The sequence below is a fragment of the Diadema antillarum genome, unplaced genomic scaffold, assembly GCF_040938485.1.
Source record: "Diadema antillarum isolate AM-2024a unplaced genomic scaffold, OU_Dant_1.0 seq00001453_RagTag, whole genome shotgun sequence".
Classification (NCBI taxonomy): Eukaryota; Metazoa; Echinodermata; class Echinoidea; order Diadematoida; family Diadematidae; genus Diadema; species Diadema antillarum.
In genome coordinates this window covers 281,059-308,051 of record NW_027272199.1, presented here as the reverse complement: position 1 = coordinate 308,051, position 26,993 = coordinate 281,059, and the positions used below count along the sequence as shown (strand labels likewise).

The 26,993-nt window shown below is 36.1% G+C and overlaps 1 pseudogene; it reads right to left on the bottom strand.

Moving 5' to 3' along the window:
* Window positions 1-1,061: 1,061 nt before the first annotated feature.
* LOC139709596 (putative N-acetylated-alpha-linked acidic dipeptidase) lies at window positions 1,062-24,054 on the bottom strand (annotated as a pseudogene).
* Window positions 24,055-26,993: the final 2,939 nt, after the last annotated feature.

Below are 26,993 nucleotides of genomic sequence, written 5' to 3'. Positions count from 1 at the left end.
TCGTCGTTTGATATCCACACTTCTCTGGACGATGGGACCACGTTATAAACAGGTATACAGCTGCTTCATTATCTCTATTTTGCAAAATTTAATTCTACTATAATATTCATACACAGGTGAACATCTTTTTTTTAAAGAACACGTGGGGGGGGGGGGGGCTAAGATGCACAACTAGATTTCGTCGTTGCCAGAAGATTTTCCTGGTCCTGTGTATATCTATTTATGTAGTGTGGTTTGCGAATATGTTTCTTTATTTCCAACCAGGAAACCAGGTATGCCTGTATATTATCTGATTATATCCATAATGTAAGTGATCATGAAGACATAACTTTTCTCGGGTTGTTATTGCCAGACCTTTGATTGCAAAATAATAGATGGTCAAGTGATATTTTTTTGTAGGCCCTATGACTATAAATCATAATTATCAACGTTAAAGATGTGATACGATGTAATGTTCTCTAAGGTAAGAGAGAGAAACAGAAAGAGAATTAAATGTTGAACTTTTTGCGACTGAGCTGTATATGAGCTTAAATGGATGAAATGCTGAAACATGGTAATCATTGTCTCGAAAGTACGCTTCCATAACAAAGATGAATCAAGGCACTTGATACCTGATCATTGCACATGTATACAGCTGTAGTTACACTTTCACACAATGTCAAACAAACAGGTAGCATGTTACAGGACGAAACAACTCAGATATATTTTTTCTTCAACCTGAAAATGTCGTTAGACAATGACTTTAAATGACATATTTAAGACATGCCAGCTGAAGATTGATCAACAATAATATACAATCAATAGTAAAACCGCTACACGGAAGTGACATGTTTTGTATCCTAATATTTTTTCCCCGCGGGAGTAGAAGCATAATCCACAAGAGGTATACCATGCATCTTTAACCAGTTCCTTCTAACATGATTATGGTAATTCTTCAATGGGTTTCTTTTTTGATGTATATGTATATATATATATATATATATATATATATATATATATTAAGTATACATGTTTTTCAAAATCCTTTGCAGTGAGGGAATACAGTAGTTAAACAATCTTCATCAAAATTTGGTGACATCCCTGAGAACGGAGCTACCAGCCTCAAAGGCGTGGGTGAGCTGAGCGACTTGCTGGGCGACAACCTTCCATCGACCGTACTGGTCGGGATCGTCGTCGATATCTTGGAGAGCATCAATGATTCCCGGGAACACTCCCGACGGGACCACCTCGTCGCTCCGAGAGGATGTTTCGCGAGGCGAGAACGCCAAGTGCCTGTTGAAAGTTATAGATCTACTTTAATTATGCCTATTCACGAGCGTGTCGAAATTTAAGTGACCTGTAGCTAGAAGTAGAAATACACATTAATAATTATTTTCAATTACTTGAATCAACTTATTGCATTCATTGCTATATCTGTATACAGTTGCTGTATCAGACAAGAATTTAGTAAGCTTTTTAGTCGTCAGGTTCGATCGTTCTTATAAAAGCAATCATAAATTTTTTATCATTTTTTTTTTTGTAAATGCATATCATGGCGTTCGATATAAAATGAGACGATATTGGAACTTTTTGGAACTAAAGAAAACATGGTCCCAAGGATAAAAACATATAAGGCATTGGCTAGATGTCAAGCCATTATTTCTCTTTTCATTTTTGTTTTGAAACATTATCATTTTGACAAAATTTTTTGATTGTAATAATTCTTTTCTGAAAAAGAAAGAAATATATGACTGCCAGAATGAAGACACAGAAATTATGAAGCACTCTATTTCATCTGTGATCATTTCACTTACAGTATAGGTTTTCTCGGCCAATATCGCACTTTTGTCAGTCCAATTCCTAATTGCTGCATTCAATTTAGCAAAATTTAGCGTAGATGACATGTTCGGTAGTTCAATTTTATGATCTCTTCATTCAAATTAATTTTGGAGCATTCAAATTACCTTTAGCCTCATTCTAATTAACACTTTTTCAATTGAAATTCGTAAAACAAGCACCATTTCGTTATTCGTTCATTCAATTTAGAATGATATAGTCACGTGATCACGGACATGCCGCACTCGTTCATTCAAATTCATTTTTGGGCATCCAATTTAACATCTTTTGCAGTCAATTTAGCACGCATGTTTATGCTTTGGTTCTTTCTTTATTTTTTGTCAACATAGATATTGTTTTGCAAGCGTCATTACATTTCATATTTTTGTACTTATTTTAGAGATTTTGGCAACAGTTTTTTTTTTTTCAATGTGCTTAGTGATTAGTGATTCTTCCAGTCCGAAGATATAGTGCATCATGTGGCCACAACTTATCTGGCCGTTGAGTGCTTTATTCCGAGTGTGTCGGCCAGTTCTAGAAAGTCAAGGTTATGATCATCAAATGTTTCTATAATTCTTTTTCTGTCTTCTTGAGAAATACGTCTGTATCTAACTTGTGCTGTCATGACTGTAAGAAGATGAAGTTAATCTGTAGTATTGGTACATGTAGGCCTAAAATGACATGTATGAAAGAAAATGGGCGTTACAGAACAACAAACTCGAGTTATATATGGTAAAGAATATAATACTTTTACTGCTTAACAGTGCGTGGATGAAACAAAAAGTCACACGGAAATGCACGTTTAGATTTTATCACCTTTTCAAAAAAGAAATAACATGACGTTAATTTGAATGAACATGTTAGGAATTTGACTGCCCATACGCGAAATTGAATGACTGAAATACCCCTTTCGACCAGTGTTGGCGAATTTGAATGACTGAAGAGCACGTGCCAATTTGAATGCTCGTTTTACGAATTCGAATGGCACATGTGCGAATTTCTTTGATCGAAATACTAAATTGAACGACCAACTTGCAATTTTGAATGACAGAATATGCAGTGACGAGGATTTTCGCTAAATTGAATGAACCTTTTATCAAATGGACTGACAAAAGTGCGAAATTGGCCGGGAAAACCTATATTATAGATCTAAATGCAGAACTACCTCATACAGTGTCATGGTTTCTATGATGGCTAATTAGTGATATTCATGACGTCACTGAACACGCTCGTCCACAGCTGATATTGGGGACTTTGAGCAGGAGTTTGGACTACAAAATAACGAAATCAGTTGCCTATAGGTAGAGCAAACGTGTCTCCAACCCATGGAGACAAATGGTGTATGTTAAGATTATGAATATACATAATAGATTGATACTAATGACATGAATATGAATATGAATATGAATAGTATAAATATATTGGATCGACATTAGCAGTGGCCCGGAACAACTAAAATTGGCCAACAAAAAAAAAAAAAAAACGTTTTGTTGGTTCTATTAAGATTGAATGTGGATTGTAACTTGTACTTTTTTTCGGGCCGCTATATTATACATAATATTTTTTTTCGAACCACTAAAATTTTAGACTTAAAGATTTCAGTGACCCGAACTGACCACGTCACACAAACACACACACACACACACACACACACACACACACACACACACACAAACACATACTCAAGTTTTGCATCTTGAACTGTGAACTAAATATTCGCTATCTTTCGTGTTTGGTGTAAAAGTACACCGTTTCTATTGTCAATATCCATTCTGAAATTAGCAAGATATAAGGGGGGTTAGTTATTGTTGTTAAGTTTTGGTTTGTGGGCAAACTCCGCCCAAAGTTTCTTAAAGGCAAGCTCGAAACGACGTCCATGGACTAAATGTGTCAGGATTTTGAATATCATTAATTAGTTCAGAGAGCAAAGTACATGTACTGAAATATTTGAAATTGAGCCACTGGAATGTTCATCAAACTTAGTCCATTCTTATTGGTACAAACGCAAGACAACACCAAGGGAATTTCGTTGTATACCCTTAATTCCCTCTAAGTAGTCATCTATACCATACGTGGGCAGGGGGTGTGGACGGTTCATCTTTACCTGTCTAGCCGGTCTTTTCCGGGAAGATCCCCGAGAAAAGCCTTGTCGAGAAGCATCAGCTGGTCATTGACTTGTCTCACGGCAAGAGTGCTTGTAGGAGACAGCAGGAAAAAGATAAAACGTTTAGAGAACACCCACTTTTATACTTTGGCTCCTATGATGATTATGTCTCACTCTATACACTCTAAATTCGTTGGATCAATTTAGTAGACCATGAGGAGGGACAAATTCAAATAAGTCTATTAATTTCAATTTAATTCAATTCAATTCAATTCAATTCATTGATTTCATAAAAGCAATATAGCCAATATTTGTACAATAATCAGATGGCAAGGATAATCATGAAAAAGCCAGTGGCTTGAAGATTGTGATTCCCTGATACAGAAGTAATTTAAAATCTAATTGATTTGATTTTTAAATCAATTGGACTAAAAATTGTCATCTTATGTGGATTTGTCCTTCCTCAAGGTCTATTAGATTAATCCAACGAATTTAGAGTGTATACACTCACTGCATATGAATTATGACACATTGCCTATTATGCACACATGAATACCTTCACAGACTGCTTAATAAGCTTTGAAGGGGATCGAAAAAAAAGTCAAAATGAAAACGTTCATGGATCAACCAAATGGGCAAAACTACAGGTATTATATCCATATAGTCTATTACCTTGAATGCTTAACTGAATTTTTAATTCCACCTTACGATAGCTTAATAGCTATTCTTACACAGACTTCTTTTTCATTTGTCACATCGCATATTTGTAGCTTTTCGCTCACTCTCTCTTTATCTCTCTTTATCTGTTTACCCCTCATAATTATTTTCCTACAATTTATTTACATAAACATGCATTCATTTGTATTGTTTAAATTTCTTATATACATGTAGTTATTATCAATTGACACATATTTATGCACCCGTATATATTATATGCACACCACATCCAATACAATGTTGACTCGTATATATTAATATTTTTATAATGATATATGTATTTTTGACAATGATAGTGATATTGTATTGCTGTATATCTTTTGTATGTCTACCACGTCTATGTATCTAGGTTTTACGTGTGCTTTGTATACGTATAATGTATCGATGTAAACAGAATGCATGCAAGCAAAACAAATTTCCAGTAACGGACAATACAGTTGAATTGAATTGAATTGAATTGAATTGAATTGAATATTTCTGAATTCCTCTTTAAAGTTTTACCTCGTGGTATCCACTGAAGACAGTCGATTCTGGAAGTCATCGCAGACATCTGAAAATTCGAAGACTGCTCTTTCCAGAGACTCTGAAAAAAGAATTCAAATCAATTTCAATTTCAATTTCAAGTTTTTACTTATTTCTCAATGATAAAAAAAAAGTATCGACAGATACAACAAAGTAAAGTTATGCACTATAAATGATTACAAACAGATATATGGCGGTCAATCTTTTTAACTATGGCTCTGTGCATTTTTCATGCTAAAGAAGTAATTATGAAGAGTTAGGTCCCAGTTTTGAACCGAGTGTAAAGATCGAAATAAGGAGTATGGATGCAAAGATAGGACCAAAATCTGAAAAACATACAGAAAAGACAAAAATACCTTGGGATACAGCAGATTCGTCTCAATACAAATAAGTAAAACAAACAAACCATATGCTCCAGACGGATGAACAGTATAGTTGTTTCATCATTCGAGAAAAAACACTGCGATGCATACATCTCGTGCTATCCAACTAAACTATACAACTTGTGTGCACTGCATCGAATTGCTAACCCAAAGCAATATAATGCAGAAGGCTTTATGAAGTTTAGCAAATTATAAAGTGCGAATTCTAAATAAGTAACATTATTTTTCCTTGCTTGTTTTTGATTTTTCATGATTGCCCGTTTAAAATCTTCATTTCCAACATATTGTTCAACACTAAGAAAGATTACGCAACACACGTTTACAGGGGGCACTTTGACAGGGGGGGGGGGGGAGATGATTCGAAGTCTGTATTATACTTCCATAACCTTCACAGCGATAATTATGTCATTTCTCCTAATCATGATTTTAATGCACCGTCACCATGTCTTTCATTCTAAGACCCAAAGTATAATTACCACTGCTCCTCCAACTGCAATTTAATGGTTTGTTGTTAGCTCTTCATTTTCTTTTTCGAAAGAGAGCTTATATTTCCTTGGATGAATTTTACCCATTGAAATGCCATGTTCCGCCATATCTTGAGCTTGAGAGCTGTCGTTGAGACGTAAATACATTCCTCGAAGATCACTGGCGTAGAGAGTTACGTCAAACGGCAACACGAGGGAATCGGCCATGATTCGCGCCATTTCTCCGAAAGTTCTAGAGATCGCTTGGTGGAACTTGTACTCCGGATCGATGTAGGTTTCGACGAGTCTCGCCGTCTCGTACGCCGTGTGATACAGGGAATAGAAGAACAGCTGCAACGTGTCCTGCAGTAGCATGACCGGTTTCAAATCGATAAACTGTTACGATTGGTATGTATAACTTTTTCAGTGATTGCTTTTGCATGTTACACCTGTAATATTAAGTACTTAAGACATTGTAAGAGGTGTGGGTCGCAGGTAATTTGAAAAAACAGATTGACATCAAATGCAGAAAGTCACAGCTTTGTGTGAAGTTTCTCGTTTTTTCGTGTCACCGGATGTAATTACGTCGTTTTTATGTCGTCTTTTTAAGAAAAAAGATATATATAGACATAGTTATAATACTATAATATTATATATATATATATATATATATGTGTGTGTGTGTGTGTGTGTGTGTGTGTGTGTGTCACTGTGTGTGTCACTGTGTGTTTGTCCAACCCGACTTTATGTGTCAAATTGCAGTTTTTGTGTGGACTGCCGAGGATGGGTTGTCATGAGTGATTTTGTGTATGTGTGTGTGTGTGTGTTTGCATGTGCGTAGAGCGAAGGATAAGTTGTTTGGGTTGTCTTTCAGGAGCGGTTTGTTTGTTTATTTCTTTGTTTGTTTATTCACCGTAAAATCACAAAATAACAATAATACAATACACCTGGAAAATACAACTGAAGATAAACAAATGGATTGCCCTGCTCAGCTCGGCCTTCATGGTCATGCCCTTTAGAATGATTTCAATTGATTTTCAATTGATTTTCTGCTATGTAAATGCTCTTTGTATATATACTGAACTTATAACTTATAATTTATGTGTTACTCCACATTGTTATTGATGGATGTTGTAAACAATAAACTGTATGATCTGTGTGGGGAACCTAATAAATAAAATGAAAAAAAAAAATATATATATATATATAACATACAGTATATATATATATATGTTAACAGTATATATCTTCTTTGATTCTCAGTACACAATACTCTAGTAGATCGATTCATACAAAACTGATATATATGTTTTGGAATGCTCCTCACAATATAACACCCCTTATAGAATAGGGAGACTCTTTAAAATCATTTGATAGACGTAACCTTACCCTATCATAGAAGTAGAAGCCATCTATGCAGGGTACTCCCACTCGTTTCTCGAAGCCCACGTAGTCGGACCCAGCACCAATATTATACACGCTTTGTGAGAGATAGATATTGAGGTATGGTGACGAAATCACGACTATTGTTCAAGGAAAGTGTACCCTTAATTGTTGTCGCTTTATGCAATCTCTTCTTAGACTGATAAGTAAAAAGTGCCAATTCAATGTATAAGCACTCAGCTTCTCTCTCTCTCTCTCTCTCTCTCTCTCCCTCTCTCTCTCTCTCTCTCTCTCTCGCTAACTCTTTTAGTGTTCTTCCCTTAAGTTTGTTCAGTGATGTATGAATCAATCGAATCGTTGACAATCAATAGTTAATACAGGAAAACAAGTGCAGCGTTCTGTCCTTAACTCATTAAGGCTAATGATCAGCATGCCTTACATGGCTGTACACATACACCCACGCATAAACACAGGTATAATACGCACTTTCACAATTGATAACTGTGGTTTTTCCTTTCTTTCTTTTGATTTCCTATTCGCTCATATTTTGGATCCATTTTTAGAATTTCATTCAAATAAGGCAAGTACATTAAAGGTAGGGAATCCCATTTGCACGCCTTAAATGAAGAGTTGTATAAATACAGTGGTATGTTGAAGAGAATATCATTTCAGAAACTCCCATAAAGTATTGAAAGTGGAAGGTAACATTTAGTACATTTTTTTGACGGTTAGATTTTGAAATGAATTGTTTTCGGGGCTCACCGTAAATTCCAGTACATTACTAGGCTACCTTTGCAGACCCATATACTGCATGTGTGTCCATCATGTATATTTTGTGAAGAAAGTTCGTCAACACTTACAAACATTTCTATATACATTCTTACCACACACTCTATTAGTTACTACATCAACTCTAGTACTTTTAGATTTGTGTTTATAGATCACAAATACAGAAGAATGCAACAAAAAGGCTTAAGTGTGGCTGACACACAGAACTACTGAGTAGTTGAGTTTTGTGCATTATTCAAATTTTAGATAACGGTTGACTTCTAAATTTCGAAGCAGTGGCCTAAGCAAGTCCCCTGAGGTTCATATTTAATGTTTTGCTGCATTTTGGGAGGTCTGTAAAAGGTATCTCCTATTTTTAACAAGGGCATATCATGTCCGCTTATGAAGAAAGATAAATACCTCAAGATTTCCTTTTGGGATGGGAGAAGGATGGGGTGCCCTTCAAATATCTTTTTGTCCCTTTATGATAAGCTTTATAGTTGTTTTCGGGACATTAGCTTTTGATATATTCTGTAAATTAGTACTAGTAATTTAAGTACACAAAAGAGTAACTTTATGCATTTTTGATTCAACGGACGCGTAGTCATCAGTGTATGCAATATTGAGCTTTATTCAAATTTATGAGAATTCAGTGCTTATTTACGTCGATGTAGGGCAATTTGTCAATCAATAAACACTGAGTTTATTTCAACCTTCGTGCTACCATGGTTACGATTAAAATTGTTGTCATTGAAAAAAAAACAACAACTCACGCGGGGAGATCAGGGTTTTCCGAATCGGGCCGGCGTTCTCGCATGGTGTCGTACACAGTCCTTCTCGTATCGGATGGGTCTGGGTCCTCAACCTAAGAAATATAGCACAAGAACAACAACAGCAAGAAAAGAAGTATCAACACAAGATATCATTTTAAAAAGCACTACAGCATCAACAACGGCTGTCGTGTGTTGACGATATTAACCGTTTCATTGAACGCAGTGTATGGAAAAAATGTGAATAATGCTCTTTTTACTCTCATTACGTTGAATGATTTCAATCCAAAGTACTGTTGTATGTATACATAGAACATTGTATTTTCAATTTATGAGACATATCATTCATGGACAAAAATAAAAGCGTTTAGACTTGGGATCTCAAAAATGAAACATTCAAAGAGACGAAGCGATAGAGAATATTATCCTGTTTCCTCGCCGCGAAAAGAATGAACGCGAAAATCAATGCACAGGGCACATTAGTTTTGTTTGTCAACGTTTTATCTTTCCTACTAAATGCTTTTTTTATGATTCACAGAAGAAGAAATACAGTGATTTCTTTGATGGGCGTAAATATTTCTTATATCCTATCCGATTTGAAGATATGACTTGACAATAAAAAGCGACTGCTGCTATAGACAGCGAAGATGATTGTGCGTATTATATCACAAGTATATGAACGTGCAAACATAATCATGATAAATATTGATAACCATACTGAGTACTTATGTGCATAATTATTTTACTATTTGTATAGTAATAAAGCTAGAATGAGATTGAATAATAAATGACAGACACAGATACCCACACACAGACATAGATAGATAGAGAGGGGGATATACGGTTACCTTCTTCGATGACGCCCTAAATCAATATGAAATGACTAGTTTACCTTACTGGCGGCTTCGTACACAACCGGTCTGAGATGGGGCGTGGCATATGCCCGGAGATAGAAGGTGTCTGGAGCGGCATCAGCAGGCGAATAAAGTATGTGAGCAAATGTGTGTGAAAACTTTACGTGATTTTATACCCATTGTTAAAAAGATTAATGACGGGCAGCGCGTGGTAAAACTCCGCTAAGAAACATTAAAACAAACTGACTGATTTCAACCTACTTTGTTTGTGTCTCCTCTGTTACCGCCTTCCTTCTTTTTGTGTGGTCCTTTTTTTCAAAATAGAGGCCAAACAAGTGTTAAAATCAACTGGAAAACTTAATTTAATAATGCTATTCATTATTTTGAAGCTTGTTGCATCTATCGCCCTGTACCTTAACCTGTTCCCTGTGAGATTCTCACAGACTGTCCAAGACCTATGAGTTTGTTTCTAGTTGGTCATGGGTTAGTCACTGCAATTCAGTTAAACTCAGTTTTCGTCCAGAGAACATATAAAAATTACAAATGATCTTATGCACTTAGATTCGCTGTTTAATATAGCATTAGAGGTAAGTAACTAATTGATTTTGTGTTCGTGGTTTCAAACCAAACCTGTTACTTTATCTTTATGATCGCAATCCTCTCAATAATCCTTCCTATAGCATAACGCTTTTTAGAACCTGTTTGCCTTTATCCATGCTTTCATGATTTTTTAAGTCACTTCTGATACTTATTTTTTCAAATCAATGCTTGTTAACCTGAGGACAAAAGGAAAACAAGGAAATGCAGTGGGGTGACTAAACACGCAAAGAAAACATACCAAAAACTGCGATGTCGAGATTGAGATATGCCACAGCTCTGTCGGCGAGAATTCGGTTGAACTCCTGTGTGAAGACAATCAATGTTGAAGGAATTACTTGCAGAATGGAATCTGATAGAGTGACATCAAAGACATTGACTATAATTGGACATCACAACTCGTGCTTGTAATCACCATCTGGCTTGATCGACCAAGTATTCTTCTAAACACAAGCTTATAGAATCATCAAGGGAGTGTACCAAAGTGGTACCGAAACGAATGGCAAAAAACGAATCACGTCAAGACAAAAAGCCTATGATTCTCGGTGGATATAATCCCTCAATATAGGCTAGCACGTAGGTCAACTCACTTACGGAGGTTTATTATGATGTTAGGATTGCCTTTTGTCCCTCATAGGACTGCATGGTATGACAGATAAGAATGGTAGACACGGTTCAGGTGAAGACCTCAGTTCTGTCTTCAGTGAGTCTTATAACTTTATTTGATCATTAATTTTCACACCTTACTAATGTTTGCCAAACGCAAATATCTTCATCCGTTTGTTATAATTCATTTTTAATTCCTTTAGTTAGAAATGAAAAGAAGAAGACAGTCACTATTTGGAAGTTATTTTAGTGAGAGAACACAATTAACAACTTCATATTTACGAGACAACGCGTCTCCTTACAAAACTTGGAGGAAAAGGACTTGCGACATGCTTTGCAAAGATTCTCGTTTCTCTGTGACCACTGAAGCAAATCGAATGTGGTTTTCATGTAGGATGTAGGTATTGTTATTGTTTCATACCCAGAAATTGCAGTTTCACCGAATCTCTATTTTAAGGATATCGTTGTCAGGGGCGGATCCAGAATTCTGTAAAAGGGGGCCTTGACTAAAAGTTCTGGTGCCACTTCCGGGTTTCATTTCATTAAAATTATTTCTTTTGTTTTTAACGAAAAATAAAGGGGGACGTGCGCCGGTTGCGCCCCCCTCTGGATCCGCCACTGGTTGTAGAAAGTCCAAGTGTAACTCTTTGGGGGCATACGGTACAAGGAGTCTGAAGTTGATGGTATCGTAAGCATTGGAATTATATAGGTGAAAGCGAATCCGAGACTCTTTCCGCGCTATGTGGACGATGCTCTAAATTCGCCTATGACAATACCTATACGATATGCAAATTAGTGTATAACCATGCAGGGACTCGATTCAGTCCTGATTGACTCACCTCAGTCCACTCAATAGAGCCAATCAACCCGAACTCTTCCGCCCCAAAAGAGAGGAACATCAGAGTACGTCTCGGACGCCAACCTTGTGGTGTTTGTCATATCGTATAGTTGTCAGGTAGAGAATGACAGCAAGAGGGGCATAAGGAGTCATAAGGGAAATCGAAAGAGAAAATAAAGATAAAACAGACAGACAGATAGACAAAATAGAAAGAGAGAAAGCGAGAACACTCGATTACCAATGAGCTACTGTACACAGTAATGTTTTAAGGAGAACTCCAAACGAGTTTCATAATTTCTCATCTTGTAGTATAATATAAATCGACAGGTCCGTGGATGGATTTCTGGATTTTACTGTGGTCCTTGAGCAGGGAAACTAATATTCTGAAAAACCAAAATGGGATTATACTGAAAGATATCTGACATAGAGGCTTACATATTTCAGAAATATGGCAATGTAATTGCACTACAATACTGCTTTCTTAATAAAAATTTATGCATGCTTCCTTCTTATGTTCTGCTTCCTTGAGCCCAACCCATGCATTCTTATGCTGCCATGTCATCCATTCATTGTGATTGGCTTATCTTTATGTATGTTTATATGTAATGTATGATATTATGTTGAACTAAATTGGATTAATGAACATGGCTGATAATGATATCATTCATAATATAGGTTTTCCCGGCCAATTTCGCACTTGTGTCAGTCCAATTCCTAATTGCTGCATTCAATTTAGCAAAATTTAGCGTAGATGACATGTTCGGTAGTTCAATTTTATGATCTCTTCATTCAAATTCATTTTGGAGCATTCAAATTACCTTTAGCGTCATTCTAATTAACACTTTTTCAATTGAAATTCGTAAAACTAGCACCATTTCGTTATTCGTTCATTCAATTTAGAATGATATAGTCACGTGATCACGGACATGCCGCACTCGTTCATTCAAATTCATTTTTGGGCATCCAATTTAACATCTTTTGCAGTCAATTTAGCACGCATGTTTATGCTTTGGTTCTTTCTTTATTTTTTTTTGTCACCACAGTTACTGTTTTGCAAGCGTCATTACATTTCATATTTTCGTACTTATTTGAAAGATTTTGGCAACAGGTTTTTTTTTTTTTCTTCAATGTGCTTAGTGATTCTTCCAGTCCGAAGATTTAGTGCATCATGTGGCCACAACTTATCTGGCCGTTGAGTGCTTTATTCCGAGTGTGTCGGCCAGTTCTAGGAAGTCAAGGTTATGATCATCAAATGTTTCTATAATTCTTTTTCTGTCTTCTTGACAAATACGTCTGTATCTAATTTGTGCTGTCATGACTGTAAGAAGATGAAGTTAGTATTGGTACATGTAGGCCTAAAATGACATGTATGAAAGAAAAGGGGCGTTACAGAACAACAAACCCGAGTTATGTATGGTAAAAAGTATGATACTTTTACTGCTTAACAGTGCGTGGATGAAACAAAAAGTCACATAGAAATACGCGTTTAAATGTTATCACCTTTTCAGAAGAGAAATAACATGACGTTAATTTGAATGAACATGTTAGGAATTTGACTGCCCATACGCGAAATTGAATGACTGAAATACCCCTTTCGGCCAGTGTTGGCGAATTTGAATGACTGAAGAGCACGTGCCAATTTGAATGCTAGTTTTACGAATTCGAATGGCACATGTGCAAATTTCATTGATCGAAATGCTAAATTGAACGACCAACTTGCAATTTTGAATGACAGAATGTGCAGTGACGAGGATTTTCGCTAAATTGAATGAACCTTTTATCAAATGGACTGACAAAAGTGCGAAATTGGCCGGGAAAACCTATACTATTATTCATGATACGTGCGTTTAGGAGCTGAAGACCCGAGTCTATGACAAACAACACAAACTGATAAACCAGTTTGTCATCGATGATGGATGATACCCAGACAAAACACTCACCTTCTTTCTTCAACATGCCGAACACACGTGATATTTCCATGAGACACGCCGTTCCGCTGGTCGGGTCCACGGATCCAAGAACCCACGCATCGCGATGGTTTCCAATGAGCACGTAACGATCTGACTCGGGATCAGCGAAAGGAAAGGTAGATGATAAATAGGTATGACGACCATTAGTTATAGAAGGTATGTTGTGTGTAATGAGGTTGAAAATCTCTCCAAATTGTTTGTTTTAAGCGACCAAGAAGTACTGACGTCTCGATGGAGACCAACCTTTCCGCCAGTTGAAAAGTGCACAGAGATGTCACTTCAGGGTGGAAATTTTGTGAAGCTTTTAGTCATGCCGAGTAACTTCTTTATTGTATTCTTTATCAATTAATTTGTCCTGTTCGTGGAACTTTCGAACAGGGTCAATATTGTTAAGCCTTTAGAAGCGACATTATCTATTGTATACATAAAGGCCTATCTGTATCGTTATGTTTTAAGTCTGCCTTTATGGTGATTGCAATAACTATTAATAATAATAATAATAAAGGACATTTATATTGTGCAGCTACTATAATGATATACTCTACTGCGCATTACAAAATGACATGCATACAAGAAATTCAAACAGAAAATACATTACTTCAAGAGATGACTTTTTAACCTGGCCTTAAACTCATTAATTGTAACTGCTTGTCTTACAAACAAAGGGAGATTATTCCATAATTTTGGTGCAGCGTACAAAAATGCCCTGTCACCAAGAGTAACTTTTGATTTCCCCGATGGATATTTCAATAATGTTTGATCCCGTGAACTTCGAAGATGATAAAATATTTGAAATGATGTTTTTAACTCTACAAGACTATTGCACGTGTAATACATCTAAAAACGTCACCTGGTCATATTATGATGGATTAAGTTGGGATACGGTTTTTATTCATGCATTTGAGCTCTCCAAAGTCCTCCTTCGTTTCCATGGAAACACTCACCTGGCTCAATCTCACCACGAATGATTCCCACTGTGTTGTAGGTCCAGTATAAGTCGGAAACAGAATTTACAACCACGCGAGTCCTCCTACAGAAAACGCACAAACAACCAAATTTAACTATTCTGTTGACAATAACGGGATCACAAGACTGCCACAAAAAGTATATCACAGAGGTACACAATTATATAATATTGGATGGCCTTGAGGTTAATACAAGGAAATATTGGACGAGCTATGCACAAATATTGGACGAGTCGAAGACGAGTCCAATATTTTGCTTAGAGAGTCCAATATTTCCTTGTATTGACCGAAAATAGGACACCCAATATTATCATTATTATCCTACAGAGGATTTTAGCAAAGAATATTTTCACTTACCCTTTCTGTCTCTGAGTGCTGTATGGTCTCCTACTGTACTTGATCCTGACATGGGGTATGGTACACTCTTCAGTGCAAGTTAATCCACTTCATTCCCAGATTAAACAGTGATCTATGTATTTTGATGTACATTCCAAAGCAAACTTAGATCAACGTTGAACTAGGCCAAAACAAATCTTCTGTTCTTGAAACAAGTCTAGTAACACAATATAAACACATAATTTTAGAAAAAAACGATATCTTAGTTAATTCGTAATTGACCAATCACAGACGTTTTTACTTCATATTTCGGGTCATCTCGTAAATCTCAACCAATCACGGTGCAGTTTATAAAAACTTTGGGGAATCCCCCTCTTGTCGTCCAATATTTTAAATATTGGTCGCCTCGGCAAAAAATATTGGTCGAGTTCAACAAACTGTCTAAGTGGGTCGGAGGTTATGAGGTGCGTCGACAAAATAACACTTGTATTTGGGCTCTAAAAATTCTCTGTATGGATAATAATCATAATTATTTGCATATTGTTTTAGCATAAGCCGGCTACACGTGATACGTAACAATATTTTTTTCTCTCATTATTTTGTGCTTTGTCTCTGTGTTATAATTGATCTTAATTTTGTTACGCTGAATTAGATATGTTTTGTGTTTGCCCATGTACATGTGCAAGCTCTGAAATCCCCGAGGGAAATTATCATTATAATAATGATAATAACAATAATAGTAATAATAATAATAATAATGATAATAATAATGATAATTCCGCATGGGACAAAAACTTACATTCTCGTGTATGGGGCACTGAATCCAGGACCCACTGGATAGGTGCTGTTTAGTCCGCCTCTCCAATCTTCTTTAGGGGATGGACCGGCCATGGCACTGAAACCGGCAACAGTTTGGAGAAACAGATGCTTGGGCAATTAAACATATAGTCCATGGGCCAGGCCAGATATTGGTACCATCTGAGGTGGCAATACCTTTTTGGTGTCATTTGTTTTTCGGGCATAGATATGCTTATCAAGCTATGATAGCATTTCCAAATGAGTAGCTTAGTCATAATAAATGAATTTTAAACCAATTTGGTCTCGTTGTTATATCCCTGTACTCCTGAATCAAGACCAACCGCTATACAAAGAAGAGCACTGTCTTCTTTATGTTCACAGGTGTTCTGTTGTAAACGCGGTGCGCTTAGCCTTTATTCAAGGCAACGAAGGGAATATCCAAGGGTTATGATGTCCACAGCGCTTAGTCTAATATTCAAGACGGCGAAGGGAATATCCAAAGCTTATAATACAGTGTATATCCCTTTATCTAAAAACAACAACAACAACAAAGCAATTTCTCGTGAATTTTAGCGTATTTTTCAATTATTTATCATTTTCCGGTGAAAACGCTACGGTGAAAACGCTATTACCACGCCAATGTCGCTTTATTTTTATCCAACAATTAAAGATTATGCAAAAACAATGTACCGGTACACTACAATACATTATAATTGATAATGTTGTGAATGAACAGAGTGATTTTTGTTTAAAACTGATGTATTGTTGAGAGGGTGGTATAAAAATAGTATAGATAATCCCGTTTGTAGGAACTTTAGATAGATATGATAGCGGTACATTGGTCTAGATAAAGACTAAGCGCACCTCGTGACAGCTGTGGACATCATAACCCTTTGGATATTCCCTTCGCTGCCTTGAATAAAGACTAAGCGCACCGCGTTTACAACAGAACACCTGTGGACATACGGAAGGCAGTGCTCGTATTTGTATAGCGGTTAGTTTCGATTCAGAAGTATTGGGATATAAAAACGAGACCAAATTGGTTAAAAATTCATTTATTATGACTAAGCTACTCATTTGGAAATGCTATCAAAGCTTGATAAGCATATCTATGCCCGACAAACAAAATGACACCAAAAAAGTTTTGCCACCTCTGGTGGTACCAATAACCCATCTTTCGGCTCTCGGCCCATGGACTAATACATATTACAGCTGCGACAGCACAGCACAAAATGACCTAACATTCACAGACCTTATACAACGATCAAGAACAACATTGTGGGATGATGGAATTGGTGCTAGTCAACCAATTTGGTGGTATAACACCCAAACGGCAGAAATAGGGACATTGTAAACACAGAGGTAAGACTCTGATGGACCCATAGATAAGAAATTTAGATGTTATTTTAACCCACGTTTCTCTTGGACAGATTTGTAGAATTAAAGTCATTGGAAGGGAAAGAAATTTTAAAAGGGAACCAAACTGTCACTTTTATTTCCCACTCTTTTTGTTCATTTTTACTCTTTTTTTCATGTTATCTAAAACGTCGCTAGCGTATCCAAGGAGCTTCTTGCTATATTAGTCACCTATACCGTGAGTCGACATACCGTGCAATTGTGGTTGAGTGCGTAAGAGCTACACATGCCGTACTTCTTGCTACCACTGATCGGTCGAAACCAACGTGTCTGTTTTTCTGGGTTTTTGAAAGCAGTTATATATTAATCCTCATTTTGTTAGTCGTTGTCAATTTCTTAGGTGAAAGCCTACGGCAAGATATCTGTCGAAGTACAATGTAAACGAATCGACTTTTTTTAAAACTTATTTTTACTTTTTGATTTATCGTTCCGCATTTCAACAAAAGTATATACTAATAGAATTAATCAACAGAACATAAGACAGGATACAACTTCGTAATCAAGAGAAAATACAATTGTACAATCATATGTAACTATAAATGTTTTACAAAGATTTTTGTTATGCATGTAGTATAAACTGCACTTTTGTTTTGTATTGCTCTTTTGTCATTTCGTTATGTTTGGCTTAAATTTGTAAAATTGATGATATTCATTTTTCATTTGTAAGCGTTTGATTTGATTTGAGAAGCGAAAATGAATAGGAACGAACAAACAAAATGTGAGGAACCTACTAAAGCTGCAACAAAGTTTGTATTGTACACAGGTCCCAAGATCATAACGTTGAGGTCTTATCAAACAACATATTATGACAAAATTATTGAAATGAATGAATATAAATCAGCAAGACGAAGAGGATAAGTGATAACATACCGAAACAGGGACCTGTAATACGCTTACAAATATTTCCTGTCACCCGAGTAACATACTGGTAGTATACGTTGCAAAATGCACATGATGCATACCATATCATGTATAATTATAATATATATACGTCAAAATATCGGTTGAAATTTTGCTGATTGAATGAAAAATGTAATATAAAATCTTACAACTTGTGTTTATCTTTTCATTTTCATCGCCATTACTACCACGGTACTCTCCGCGGATGCGCATGAAAATTCGATAATGTACTATTTTCGCCACAGAAAGGTTTACCTTTACCTGAGCAAAGTGAAAGCATCTCGAAAGCTGATTGGCTGGACTGGAATCTTGGGCAGGTCCGTCTCATTTAGCAGTCTCCGGTGTGCAAAATCTTTTGTGGGAGAATAGTTATATTGGTATTATTATTTTCTTTTTGTTTAACAGCTTAATAGAGATGTTTCAAAAACACAAATTTCGGAAATCGATGTGTTCGTCCCCTATCACCACATATCTATGAGGATAGTTACAAGATTTCAAGAACATGAAGAATATTAGTTCTTGTTGTTTCTGGTGTTATTTTGATCTCTATGATAGGGACTTAATTAACGTATGTTGAATTCTTTATTGTTTGCAAAATGTGTCTATGGTTATGCAGCGTATAATCCAGGTTGACGATTGCGTTTATTGTTTAAATAACACAAAATATCACAATAATCGTAATTAACCGTATTCCTTTAGTAAAATGTACGATATTCAGTACCTTCGTAACGACAGGAAAGATTTGGGGGAACATGTTTTTTTTTTTTATTCACATTAATAAATTCTTGCGTCGAGTTATTTATTTTCCTGCTATAAATTCATTGAATAATTATCATTAACCTTTTTTTTTTGTTTACAACACACCATATGATAACAATGATTATGATAATGGAAAAAACGATGGTATGTGATGATTATAATGAAAACAATGATTATCATGATAATGATTATGATAATGATATAAAACACAAAAACATACGAACACCAATACATTATACATTCACACTCACACACATAATTATATTAGAGAAGGCATTTACCTTTAGCAGGATAGCCCAGGGTTAAGGGATCTCCAAAGTACCTGCTGATGGAGCCGACCTGCACAGCAGTGTCGGGTAGAAATTTACCATCCGGATAAGGGAGACCTACATCAGGTGGGACGGAATAGTCGCCAGGGTCGGCATAAAACAGCATCGCAGCAATGCCATATTTCTCTGCAACATCGACCTGTTGATGAATCCATTCTTTTTTCTGTAAGTCAGCGATATCTGTCTTCTTTACCTTATGATAACATGCGGAGAACTTTATGATATTGTTTCTGTAAAAGAATGTTACTTGAACATTTCACACAATTTCCTAAACAGCGTCACAAATATCATGGTCTAAAGTGTTTCGTAAATATGCACACGAATAGACATAATAATCATTCATATCGTATGAATAATATATATATACACTCAGCAAAAAAAGTAAGTTCCCCCCTAGCATTTGTGGATATATCTCAAAAAGTATTCAACCGATTTTCGTAATTCAAACGGAAATGGATAAAGAATTTTATTACTCATAACATGAGTGGAAAATCATTGCCACCAGATATCATTATTGGTGTGAAAAAATGGATTTTATGTCAAAATGCATGGAAACAAAAGTTGCACTTTAGTGATTGGCAATGACTTTTACACAAATAATCAAACAATCACTCATGATTCTGAACATTTAAGCATGGGTTATTGCATATTTCTCTATCTCTTTCTTTTCATGAGCATATAGTGAAGTATTTGATAATTGATATGTCCACCACCCGCAATGACCAGCCGCCATCTCCTCCTCAAACTGTTAACTTAAGTTTGTACTTGGCGCTGCTCAATGTTGGTCTATGCTCTCTGCAAGATGCGCTGAAATTCTTGCAGTGAAGTGTCATCTTTCAACTTCTTGCTCGCTTTCCACTTAATGATATCCCAAAGATTCTCTACTGGATTACAGTCAGGGGATCTTGCAGGCCACTCCATACGTTCGATGCCATTTCCCTCAGCAAACTGATCTACAACTTGAGGGCATGATGCAAAATGCCCACAGGCACATTAATGTGATCAACCTGAATTGGAATTACAAATCACATGGTTTCTACCAATATTTTCATATTGAGAAGGCCTATTGTTCAAAAAGTATGCATAACATCTGTTTAATAGGGAAGCACATTGTACCTGAAGAAATTCCTGAGAATTACACAATTTAAAAAGATCATTTGATAACTTACATAGGAAATGTATACAATATGCTCTCTATGGCCTAAAGTGCAACTTTTTTTCCCATGCATTTTGACATAAAATGCGATTTTTTTACACCAATAATGATATCTGGTGGCAATGATATGCCATTCATGTTATGAGTAATGAAATTCCCTATCCATTCCCGTTCGAATTATGAACATCCGTAAAATACTTTTTGAGATATATCCAAAAATGTTAGTTGGGAACTTACTTTTTTTGCTGAGTGTGTATATATATATATATAGCATTATCATAATGGGAGTACAACGGGTTAAGTGGTATTTTAAAGATTTAACAGATAATGCAAAATAAAAGCTTTCCCGTTATACTTCACTTGTTACCTAATAAGAAACATCCATGTATTTAGAGGATCCTATATATATCCTATATTTTCTTATCATCTTAATCTGCACGATAATATTCCCGTATATATAGGGCGCTATGCATTGAAAACAAAACAAAGACAAAGATATACAATGAAGATGAAGAGACGTAAATGAACTGGTTCTTTGTTTCTCGTTGACATAATTCGCTGAATTTGTAGTGCAAATGTCTGTTTAAAGATAGGACGCGGTGTAGAGGAGAAAAAAGGATCACACAAAGCCTGTGAAAATGCGACATTTTCCTTTTTGTATGTGAGTAATTTCCCATCGGAAGCGTTCCGATGATTTGTTATGTTTTCGTTCATATTTTTAGGTAATATCTTATATTTCTTTATTCTTATATATCTTTAATATTTCTTTGCTATTTCTTGCTTTACATAGTTAAAAGAAAATCAATCAGTTAAAAGAAAATTGCAATCAGTATAATTATCATCATTTTTGTCGGTGTTATCGTTGCTGTTATTGTTACATACCATCATTACCGTCGTCAGCCTAATTGTCATTGTATTGTATTCAGTTACGAAAAAGAGCTGGCTGAAAATCCATCATATCTTAATGACAGAAAAACAAAAACTGAAATCAAATATTAAATTACTGAAACTAACTTTTATAAAGTGATCAGTTCCACCAATTCTGGAGAGAACGATTTTGCCGGTGAAGTTGGCACCTGGATCCAGCTCGTTTATGATGTATTCATAGTCCTCTTCTCGACCATAGTTGACGTACATTATGTCACCCTGGGTTTGCATTTAGGAAAATAGAAACAGTGATGACATGAATAGATTTACCATTGAAACATTATCTACATGACGTCACAAAGGATCAGAGAGGTGTCGCTGAGAAGCAAAGTCAAGTAATGGAATGCATACCCACTAAAGAATACTCTGAATCGCGCCTCTTCATCCTTTCCTATTGTGATCACCCATATAGAACTACTGGTACCATCCCCCACACCATTTTTGTCTGTCCATTTTTTTTCCTGTTTTGCAATGACCATGCAGGCTTGCAGCAACCCAAACTTGATCATGATTGTGTATAGGTCCTACGTGTAAAGGAAATCTACCCAAATTTATGTGGACTCAGTGCATGCCGACATCACATTAGCAGAACATATCAGTGTGGTTTGAGAGAAGTTAGGTGATCCGTTCAGAAGTTACGGAGTTCTATAACTTTGATTAAGACCCTGTGCAATCATAGTTAGCTAAGAAGACTACAAACTATCAACGTGCTGTCTCAATATGGGAACGATTAATATAAAAGGAATTCCGCATTATTCAATTTGTTATATGAAAGAGCTCATGAAATACCTCCTTCAGAAAACAAGGGAGTTATATATCCCTGAACGTGACCAATATCATAGTCGAGAGGATGTATATTTTCGTTCAAAAACTATTTTACTTCAAGGTGAATACACTGGCCATGAAGTTAATACTAGATATGAAATGATAACGTGTTGACTATAAAGTAGGCACTTTTGACTATGAAGTAGGCACTTTTGCCCATGATAATTTGCTAATTCTATCTTCAACATAATATTATGATATGATATAGTGGGGAGTTTTGCGATATTATTTTCGTTTTTGTTCGAACAACTATGCCACAACGCAAAGACATAGTTTGCTGTAACAATTAAGTTACTCTGTACATAAAATGAATCTCTATACTGACCATGACGTCACCGGTAGCGGAATAAGCACTGTACGGGGCGGGGATGCCGTCCTGCGTTAGCTCCTCTCCCCAAATGGATCCTCCCTGAGAGCTGACGTGAAAACGGCATTTCCATTGGCAGGGTCGATGATTTGCACCTGTAATCAGGGTTCAACCATTCACAAAAAGGGTTATCAAAAAGGATTCAATATGGGTTACAAAATATAACATAAAATGAAAGCATCGTTTGTAGAGAGAGTGAGAGAGAGAGAGCGAGCGCGTTCTGCTCTCGGTACGTGTAGGATACGAAAATGGTAAACATTGCAACAGCCTATACTTCTTTCGGGAAAAAATAATGTAATCACATAACACCATATCCATTAACTCCATATCAATAAAACACGTTCAAAAACCTCAAATTGTTGAATCATCGACCCCAAAGCAGAAACTTGTCAATACTAATTTGTGTCTGTCATGAAGAATGTTCTTGGCAGAGTCATATATTATACAAGAAGGATCAGTTATTGTAATCCTATTCGAGAGTAAAGTAAATGGCTAATGCATAAAACATATTTAAAAGTCTCAGATGAAGTTATATGAATTAAGATCAAATTTCCTCGTCACCTTTTGTAAAATGATGATAATGATAATAGTGAAGAAATCAAATAGAAAAATAAAATATTATTGTACTTGAATTCTTTTGCTAATATCGTTCTACGAAAGCAATTAAAAGCAAACAAAATTTAAAGTCAAAATCAAATAAAAAGATAATACATCTGGCCCTTTACGGAATATAATCAGTTTGGACAGTCGTTCCCTTTGACTTCAATAACAAATCAGTCTGATACCTTGTTTGCCAGTTCGTCATTGTCTGCCAAAGGGCTGTGTTGTAGGTAGACCTGGTAAGGGACCAATCTTGCCGAGTCCAGGCCTTGTTCTAGCCAGGTCTGCCTGATATGCTCGGCCCCTTCCCGATCGGCCGCCGTACCGGCCACGTGGGGCTTCCTAGCGTAATATCTGTCATGATATGCGATGATGCGACCATTATGGAGCTACTATGTTGCGACAGTCATCCCACGTTGATAGATTCGGTTTGTCTTATACTGCAATTTGATTTCTTTCCAAACCTTACAAACAAAGTAACAATTACTATGCATCACATTAAGACTTGCAGGAACTTGTGCAAACGCACTATCAAAGTAAAAACAAATACAATAGCTAGGCAACGTGTCAATCATAATGATAAATATGAAGAGTTACAGAATGGTGCTGAAATGAAAACCAGAAATTTTAGATAGTAGCTTACATTGATGTTTAGGCATACTATTTTTTTCCTTCGACTTCTCACCTCAGGTTGGAGCGAATATTTTCAGTTCGAATCTCGCTCAGAATCCGCTCCGATATCGACTCGTCCGCCGGTCTGTTTTCAGGATTTGAGTCCCCTCCACTGCCGCTGGGAGCCGAGAAGTAACCTATCAGCACGCCGACACCGATACCTACGCAAAGCGTTACGACAGCGACGATCGCGATCAGGCGTCGGTTATCCATCCCACACCGATATCGTTATGAGTTAATATTCAGAATGTAGTGATCACTGAAAATTTATCAAAGCAACTTGAAAATCATGTCTTCTTGTTGCAATGGTGAAGCTCAGTAAGAAGTCGGTGAAAAATCAGCTGGCGAGGTGCGTTTTGTTCGTCACTAGTTTTATCTCGACCCTGATTTCATCCACCGTTTGCCGACGGGGCCTATCGAAACTGTGAAAGCTCACATCGGGTAGGAATGACAGTTCTTGATCTTGTCTAGTAATCGTACATGTAATTAAACTCTTCGTGTATAAAGGACATTTGGCGTTGAGATGTAGCCCAGGGTTATAGCGTGGAAGTATGGATGGCCTATATTATTTCAAGGGGAAATATGGTTCAGGAAACACTTAAGGAACGGTTTACTTTACCACAGGATCAAAGACGCAACACTGGTTGATTTGCTGTGAAAAGCAGGGTTCTCAATCTTGTTGATATCGGCAAGTCCAAAGATTAAGCGGTCTATAATCTTTTTTATTACCGTCTCGAGAGAGATCATATCGATTTTAACCATGTTTGCCCAATTTCACGTCGGGTCTTATCTTTAACCATGAAGTATAATATTTATATAGGAGTTCAATATCATGGGTCAGAAATTCAGATCCATAAATGGACCTTATAGTAATGTACATCTGTGTTCTTGTTGTTGTTTTAGGTTAGTATTCAAATGTTTGTTTCCTACGAAAAACTTGTGTACAGCTGTATAGGACGCAGGCTATCTTCGTTCAACTTTAACGGCCACTTTTATAATGCACTCTGAGACCGCTGTAGGGGTGCTAAACTGTACGTTTAAAGATAATGAATGATGATAATATTTCATGAAACTGCAAAATACAGTAGAAGTCAGCCCCAGTTAGCATAACTAACGACCTCACGGAAAAGATTTGTGCTATATAAAGCGAGGAGAATACCACTTTCCTTTCTCTATTTGGAAAACTACCGAAAGTCACCGAACACGTTTGATATTTGTGACGTCACTGAATGGAATAGATTAGCAAAAGCAGACTACGTTCTATAAGACGTAAGTAGAGAACGACCCATCATCTGCGGTATATTACGCACATCATTAAAGAGAATAGCATGTATTTATGACAGTCGTTAATAGCACTCTGCAGAACCTATACATATACAGTGTACTCAATGTTCAGCATGTAGGCATTCTGGGTCTCTCTTTCTTTCCTTTCTTTTTTTATTTTGTTTTTGCCCAATTCCTTTCAATCGTATCTTCCTCAATTTACTCAGGTCATGTTGTTGTGTCTCTGTTGTTTGTTCCGATTTATCTTAATTATTTTTGTCTTATGTACAGTAAGTAATTTTTGAAGAAATTCTAGATTGGTCCACAATCTACAAGCATTGCTTTTTTAATAGTGCACCTCTCAGTTCTCTTTCTTCCCTTCCAAACATAACTTTGTATTTTCCGGTATGTATTATACATATTTTATCTCTATTAGTTTGTTGACTATCGTTTACTTTTTGTACTTTGTAATGTATGTATGTTTAGGATAGAATTCCGGATTTACTTTGTGTTATGTTTTGCAGGAAGAAAATTAGAATGAAAAATAATGAATTTAATTGAATTGAATTGTAACGTCTGATAATATGAAGACAAGCAAGCAAATTAACAAACAATCATCCATTCATTCATATTTTTTACGTATTTCGTACTAGTCTTTTACTAAAGTGTTTGATGACACTCACACAACATTTTCAAGTTTTGACATATAAGTTTAGATCGCATCATGAGCAGCCATCATGCAGAGCAATTCTTTGTATACCATCTTTGTCTCGTGACGTTGCCAACATGTCCAAAGTTTCAAAAGTGCCATAAGATTTGAATATTCTAAAGTAAGTTTTCATCAGCGTACATTGTATACAGATCTGATCACTTTGACAATCACTTCAACCCTTAAGTTTGGTTGCAAGATTTTATAATTCATTCAAATGCTGTACAGTTGTAACTCCATTCCGCGGTCAAGTTGATTTCGATAAACAGAGTAATATCAAACAATAATCATATTTATATACTTTGAAATGTTAGAAAATATGATAGCTTCTTTTTAATTGATAACATACGCAAATAAAGAGCTTGATCAAAAAATGGATTAAGTGTCACTTATACAATTGAAGTATACAAAGGCCATCATCAGATAGAGCAACAAAAACAAAAACCAAAGGAGATATGCCATTCAGGATCTTTACAAATCGATCGACACATCGTTAAAGGGGATAATTGGAAATCGAGACAGTACTACAAATGGTGACACTAATTCAAAAACTTTCACATTTACCTATAGGCAGGGCTCCACACTAACTTTTTTTCGGTGCCCCCCCCCCCCAAAAAAAAAAATAAAAAATAAAAAACCCTATAAGTCCTGTTATCTATTAGATGAATCAAATATCTAAGTTTTATCGTAGTAAGAATTGGAAGCTGGACCTATCTACTCATTTACATAGGGTTCTTAAGCCTCAACAAACTCGCAACACTCACTCTCAGGCACTCATTCAGTCCTTTTCATCTATCCTTTAGACAAACTTAACTGCTGAATGGTGAGAGGTGAAGACTAAGTATAAATATTGATTGGCAGGTACATGGGTTGCAACATCTAAACATATAGATAAATGACATGCAAATAATTAAGAAGCTCGAAGAACACATTTCTATTTCTAAAAACACAAAAGACGCTTTTGTTAAAGTTACTTTTATGTCCTTTTGAAGTTTTTAAACTGACAATATGAACATCTGATAGCCACTTGAGGTATTTCAGGAGGGCAGTGTACTTCCTAAAGTCAAACGATCAACTAGCCTAAGCCTATAAGGCTAAGGAAGATATGTCATAGTAGAGACAATGGGTACCATTAATTTATGCATGCATTTATGCATTTCCAGGGAAATAAGTTACGAAT